Source organism: Helianthus annuus, chromosome 9 (assembly GCF_002127325.2).
Source record: "Helianthus annuus cultivar XRQ/B chromosome 9, HanXRQr2.0-SUNRISE, whole genome shotgun sequence".
Lineage (NCBI taxonomy): Eukaryota > Viridiplantae > Streptophyta > Magnoliopsida > Asterales > Asteraceae > Helianthus > Helianthus annuus.
Genome location: NC_035441.2, coordinates 64,707,952 through 64,715,222, shown reverse-complemented (window position 1 = coordinate 64,715,222; position 7,271 = coordinate 64,707,952). Strand labels below are relative to the sequence as shown.

The following is a 7,271-nucleotide window of genomic DNA, read 5'->3' as shown; positions in this document are numbered from 1 at the left end:
AATAACGATCTTGTGCGGTCCAGCTAATCTTGAACGATCGGGACACCTTGTGCGACTGCTCTGGGTTGTGCGATTGAAGCTGGTCCAGTCCAGTATGACATGCACGTCCCAACAGTTGAATCAACCTATCCTCTTGTGCGCTTAGACTGACTTATGCGATTACATTTTATTATTTCCATGATTTAGGCAATCGGTTACAATAATTAAATGGTTTCCAAATTTACGACAACCAATCAACCCAATTAACAGTTTCTACCAATCCATCAATCGATCAAAACAAGGCAATGATCGTTTAATCCGTATGAACCCTAACCCAAGCATAAACAATAATCTATCAAATCATATGAACATATAGCCAAGAATATCAACATAACCCGATTCACTTAGCACGTTAACAAGCTACAATCTAAATCATATAACATAACCACTGATTAACATCTATCTCTAACCGATTCATATGAACATTAAATCAACATACACATATGGCTGATTGACAAGAACACTACTAACTAGCATCATAGTTCACCATGTTAACAAGAATACTAGCATTAAACATCATCAACAATCATGAAATCGAAACATGTAACCATACATCACATATCATAAAGCACTAACCGGTTAAGAATCCAACGAAGATAGAGTGATCCAAATTCAAGAAATCTTCGGTGAGGAGGGTATTGTTGCCGTCGAGACCGAGAGGGAGAGAAGTAGAGATTAGGGTTTGGTATGTGTGTAGTGTTTTACAAATTGTGAGGGGTATACCCTGTCCCCTAAGTGTTAAGCGTGTAAATGAAGTGGGCCGAACCCAACTTGGGCTGCCCTATGGGTCCGCGTTCAAGTATAAAGCCCGAGTGGCTTGTGCGGTCTGGCGTTGGTGTTGTGCATTGTGCGATCGTTTATGTGTTGTGCGTTTCAGTTCATTTATATACATACATACATTACACATTGCACATAACATTCATTACTCGCAATAGTTCATATAATCACATATCATTCATGTAATCATTCACTTAACATACATACATGAACGTAATAGCATTCAGTAAATCAAAGTTCCCATGTTCACCTACGTTACATCAAAGTACAAAGATCGGTTTGGAAATACGAGTTGTCACATTATCCCCAACTAAAAAGAAATTCCGTCCCGAAATTTGGTATGCACTCACTGAGGAAGCTAGGTAAGTTATATTGTTCACTGGTTTTCCTGGGGTGTCACATCCTCCCCCCGTTGATCTGGAATTTCGTCCCGAAATTCCGCAGTAGTAGCTTCAGTCTCAGTAGTGGTTGCATTGGTTCCGAATAATTGGGGGTATTTTTCTGTCATCTGGTCTTCGTGTTCCCAGGTGTACTCTGGGTCACGTCGGGAGTTCCAACGAACTCGAACAAGAGGGATTCTCTTGTGTTTGAGGACCTTCACATCCCGGTGAGTGATTTCAACAGGTTCCTCGACGAACTGCAACCACTCGTCGATAGTGAGCTCCTTCAAGGGAACTATGAGGGTTTCATCTGAAAGGCACTTCTTCAGATTCAACACGTGAAAAACATTGTGAACTGCACCGAGTTCAGTTGGTAGGTTCAGTTTGTAAGCTACTTTGCCAATCTTCTCAATGATCTCGAACGGTCCGACATACCGCGGATTTAGTTTGCCCCGTTTGCCAAAACGAACCACACCCTTCCAGGGTGAGACTTTTAATAAAACCCGGTCCCCGACTGATGTGCGTTAGGTGTAATATAAATTAGATGAGTATTTAAGCCCTTTTTACACTTTTAGCCAAGTTTTAAATTTATAAAACACGATATTCACTAACACTAAACACACATATGGGCAAGTGCACCCATCGTGGACGTAGTATAGTGTTGGTAAGATACCGAGGTCGTCCAAGGACACAAGAGCTTTTAGTACCGGTTTATCCTCAACGTCTAATCAAATCAAAAAGTGAGAAAAATGTTTTAAACTAAGAAAAATAAAAACTAACTAAATGCTGAAAAGTAAAATAAAATAAAAACAGATAGACAAGATGAATCACTTGGATCCGACACGTGTATTAGTATAACCTTTGATTATTTTCGCACTTTTGCACTTGTTTAAGAGATTATCTTAGTTATTGTAGTAGGCCCCTCTTTTGAAGGCGACGTTACCCTCAACCCAGTAGTTTGAGTCAGCAAGGATACAATCCTAAAGGGTAAATTATTGAAAGATAATGAATTAAGTTATTAATGCAAATTGTGGTAGGCCCCGCTTTTGGCGGTGACGTTACCCTCGGCTAAGTAGTCTGAGTCAGCAGGGATACAGTCCTAAATAGCCGGGTTATAGTATTAATAGTAGTTAACTTATGAGGGGGTCAAAGAGTTTGGATCCCCGCCATCCAATACCTATGGGCATTGAAGGAGATCCTACTAAAATTGACCCAGGTCCCAAGCAGGACCTCTAAACGCTGAACAAGGGCAAGACCCTTACCAAACCGTTCCCTTAACCCCCGACCAGGTAGCCAACATACCTCCATATACACCGTGGAGATATGAATGGTGAAAATCTTTTATTTTATATAGACAGTAAAATAATGCCAAGACACCACGGACAAACGATAAGGAAAGATCACCTTCAACATAAGTAACTAGTTATTAAAGTCATTAATACAAAACCAAATAAAAAGTGCAAAAGATTAAAAATAAAAAGTATTATACTAAACACTTGTCTTCACCAAGTGATGTAAGAGACTTAGGCAAACATGGCCTTGATTGTCAAGAACTCTTACGATCAATCTTGGATCCCGAGACGACTCACACACTCTACGATGGACAATGGATGATGGTGGTGGATGATGGTGTTATGGTGGTGGTGGGTGGTGGATGAAGTGTGAGAGAGGTGGTGTGCCAAGGGATGAGAGAGAATGAAACCAAGCTCCTCTATTTATAGGCTGAACAGAAGGCTGGACACGGCCCCGTGTCCGCTGGACACGGCCCCGTGCCCGTCTGACATTCTCTCTCTTCATTAATTGTAATTCGCAATTACAATTAATGCGCCTGCTGTACTTTCACCACGCCCCCGTGCCCGCTGGACACGGCCCCGTGGTGGGCAATGGAGCTTCTACTGGTTTGTCTTTTCTGCTGCTTCCTGGGCACGCCCCCGTGTTCGCTGGACACGGGGCGTGTTCAGACTCTGTTTCTTCTCCTTTGCCTTGGGAGGTGCCGTTGAGGGTCCGGGTAGTCCACTTTTGTTCGTTTTCTTGTATTTATGCTAGAATTAGTTGTCTTTTTGCTTCTTTTGTGATTTTGAGCTCATTTCATCCTGAAAATACAAAAGGAAGACAAAAACACTCTTTTTCCAACATTAGTACTTAAAAAGGGTTAGTTTTATGCCTTAATTGATGTGATTTATATGTTGCATTTTACACACATCAAATACCCCCACACTTGAACTTTTGCTTGTCCTCAAGCAAAACTCTTTAAATGTGGCTTACACTCCCAAATGGAATAGGTAGAAGAGAAGTTTTTAGCTTGTCCTAGAGTGTCGGGAATCCAAGGTCTTTGTAAGTTTTATTTTTATTTATTTACAATCCTATTCGTTATGATTTATTTTGAACGTTTCATAAGATAAATTACTTATTTGGGCATAGCATGCCTTATTAAAATTCCATTTATATACAAGTTCACATACCTCACGGGAGATCACTCAACACTCGGCCGAAGGTGTATATTTTAGTGAATCACTCGAGAGCGGCATGGAACTTACGCCTTCCATAGGCTTGCCAAGCAATCAATCCTTCTCCTTTTTAACTCTTTACCTTTGTAAATATCAAGAGGACTTTTGGGGTGAAGGGTTAGGCTTGGGTTAAAGGTGGGTGGTTGGGTTAGTGGTTAGTAAAAAGGGTGAAAATCGTAACAAGCGTCGGTTTTCGTAAAGTACCTTGTTTTTAGTGACTTTTTATTTTTGAAGTATTTCTCCAAACAAGCTTTTAAATAGCTTTTGTTTGTTTTTGACTTCATCACTATTGTTTTTTTTTTTTTTTTTACGTCACATGAAAGGGCAAGTTTACGAAAAACCGAGCTTGTTACTAAAATAAAGGGTGAAAAATAAAAAAAGGTTTTTGGTGGGTAAAAAGGGTTTTGGGGTAATGAAATGAAAGGTTTAGGCTCAAAGGGGCTATCTAGGGGGATTTTTGGGTAGGTGATAAAAAAAATGAAAAATAATGGTTTTGAAAGAAAAATGGTTAGTCCTAATGCCTCCATCATTTACTTACTTGGGTTTAAGTTGGTAAGGACCGGGAATGTATCGTCGTGGCAAGTTCTAGATTTGTAAGAACCAAGCGGCTATTCACACAAGAAACGAAAAATGAGCATTTAGTCTAAATATGTATTTTTTTTATGCTCAATAAAGGCTCAAGACTCACTTTTGTGGGAATGGGTTTTTAATGTGACCAAGTATATATAATCGAATTTTTAACTAGACTTGTTATGCCGTTTCATAATTTTCTTATCGGTTGTAAACTTGTAAAAATATAACCTCAAGACTCACTATCGGTTGTAAACTTGTAAAAATATAACCTTTTTAGAACTTGTTATTCCCAACTTAAACTAAGACAAGTAAATGAAAAAAATGAAAAAGTTTTTGAAAAAATTTGGGGTGTTTAGCGGTTCCAATAGAGTTTTGTGTAAGGCTTGTGTTTAGGATTTTGCAAAATTCCAAGGTTTTAGCATCCCCCCCCACACTTAAATTACACATTGTCCTCAATGTGTCCAAAAATAATGTTTTTGGTTGATTAGAATGTGTAAAAGTGGGTTTAAAAGCAAAGTTTTGTGTTACTGGCATCCTGGACACGGCTCCGTGTTGACCGGGCACGGCCCCGTGGTCAAGTCCCAGTAACAAAAATTAGAGAATAGAAACAGAAGCCTGGACACGGGGGCGTGTCCGCTGAACACGGCCCGTGTCCAGTTACCTGAACTGGGTGATTTTCTGCAGGGGGCTCAGCACGGGGCCGTGTTGGTTGGGCACGGCCCGTGTTGAGCCTTCTGTGATGGAGATTTTTGTCGGGTTGCTCTGTTTTTCTTGCATGGTTCCATTTTTCTCGTTCCCTTTTTCATCCATTACCACCATGAGTGTGTTTTATTCTGCAAAAACTAAAAGATTAAACTAAACTAAGGATAGATCCGCGGAATGCCTCCGTGGTGCGCCACGTTTATAAGGGTCCTTGGCTAGACCCAATTCGAGGTTATATATCTTCTGAGTGGAGTGCCTTGCTTCCCAAGTTACACCGTCGGAGAGCGGCATCCAAGCTTGAATCAATAACCTTCATGTAATTGACTGGGTCGTCGTCCTCTATTCTCTTCCCAACCCCGAACTTCACCTCATTATCCCCATACCTCAAAGTCAGTGTCCCGTCATTCATGTCTACCACTGCTTGTGCTGTGGCAAGGAAGGGTCTCCCTAGTATAAGGGGGACCTCGGTGTCTTCCTCCATGTCGAGTATGACAAAGTCAACTGGATAAACGAATCTGCTTACCCTTACCAAGACATTCTCGATGACACCTTGTGGGAACTTGACGGATCGATCAGCGAGTTGTATGCTTATTTTTGTAGGGCTCGTGGTTCCCAAGCCAAGCCTTTTGAACATCAATGAGGGCATGAGGTTAATGCTAGCCCCTAAGTCGGCCAAGGCATTGCGAACGGGTGATTCCCCTATTGAGCATGGAATCGTGAAACTTCCGGGATCGATTTTCTTTTGGGGTAGTTTATTGAGTACGAGGGCAGAGCATTCTTCGCCTAAATTAACTAATTGCAAATTTTCAATTTTCTTTTTATGTGTAAGGAAGTCCCTCATAAATTTAGAGTATTTGGGCATTTGGGTTAGGACTTCGATAAAAGGAATATTGACATGCAATTGTTTTAACAGACTTTCGAATTTTGCGAATTGCTCATTGGTCTTTTGACGAATTAACCTACCGGGGTACGGAACTCGAGGAGCCTTGGTAGGCTCTGGTGATGAAGGAGAGTTCTTTTCCTGCAGAGGTGTTGGCATTGTTTCTTCCGCAGGTGAAGGTACTTCTGCAGGCCCTACGGTGCGGTTTCGTAATGTGATGAGGTGAACTTGCGCCTTTGGGTTTGTTTCGGTATTGCTAGGTAATGCGCCTTGCGGTCTCTTGGAAAAATTTTGTGCTAGTTGATTTATTTGTTTTTCTATGTTTTGAATGCTAGCTTGTTGATTCCTAAAATTAGATTCTAATTGTAGAAATCTTTCCGAGTTTTTCTTATCAGTGTCAGAGACGAGGCGAGATATAGTATCTTCGAGCCTTTCTCGTCCACCTTGTTGTTGAGTGAAATTTTGTGACTCATTTCTTGATTGCTGAAAGTTTGTTCGTTGGGTCTGTTGGTTACTACTATTGCCGGGTTCCCTCCAACCAAGGTTTGGGTGGTTTCGCCATCCTTGGTTGTAAGTTCCCGTTGGAGGACCCGACGGCCTAGGTCTATTATCAATGTAGTTTACCATTTCTTGTTGATCGTCCGTTTCTTTCATGCAACTCCAATTTTCATGTGACCTACCACACCCTTCACAAGCCATAACCGAGACTGTTTTTGTCATTTCTAATTTTTTTATTTTTGAAGAAAGGGCCTCGATTTGGGCTTGTAAAGAAGTGCTTTCGTCGACCTTATGGGCGCCCGGGGCGATAGACTTATTTCCCCGGGGGGTGTGCCATTGAAAATTGGTTTGAGCAATTTCCTCAATCTGATTATATATTTCATGTGGGCGTCGGTTACCTAAAAGTCCCCCGGAGCTAGAATCAAGTGTCTGCCTAGTGTGTGGCAACAATCCATTGTAGAAAGTGGACACTTGTTGCCATATTGCGAGGCCGTGATGGGGACACTTGCGTAATAGCTCCTTGAACCTTTCCCAAGTTTCATATAAGGATTCCCCGTCCTCTTGTGAGTATGTATTAATTTCAGCCATTAATTTAGCAGTTTTAGCAGGAGGGAAATACTTATATAGAAATTTTTGGGCTAGTTCATCCCAGGTGTTTACCGATCCAGCTGGGAGGGTGTTGAGCCAAGCTTTCGCTCGGTCTTTTAGTGAGAATGGAAACATACGGAGGCGGATGGCGTCGTTTGATGCTCCATTGATCCGAAAGGTATCACATATTTCTAAGAAATTAGTTATATGTGGATGGGGATCCTCGTCCGCAAGCTCGTGGAAGGTTGCGGAGTTCTGGAGCATTTGTATCAAATGCGGTTGAAGTTCAAAGTTATTGGCTTCGACATTCGGAGCATTGATAGCGGC

At 41.4% G+C, this 7,271-nt stretch overlaps 1 non-coding gene across 1 annotated transcript; it reads left to right on the top strand.

Annotated features, from left to right (window-relative positions):
• The first annotated feature begins 6,843 nt into the window (after window positions 1–6,843).
• Window positions 6,844–6,950, top strand: LOC118482498. The gene has a single exon (XR_004868532.1). It is a non-coding gene; the product is annotated as a small nucleolar RNA R71 (small nucleolar RNA).
• Window positions 6,951–7,271: the final 321 nt, after the last annotated feature.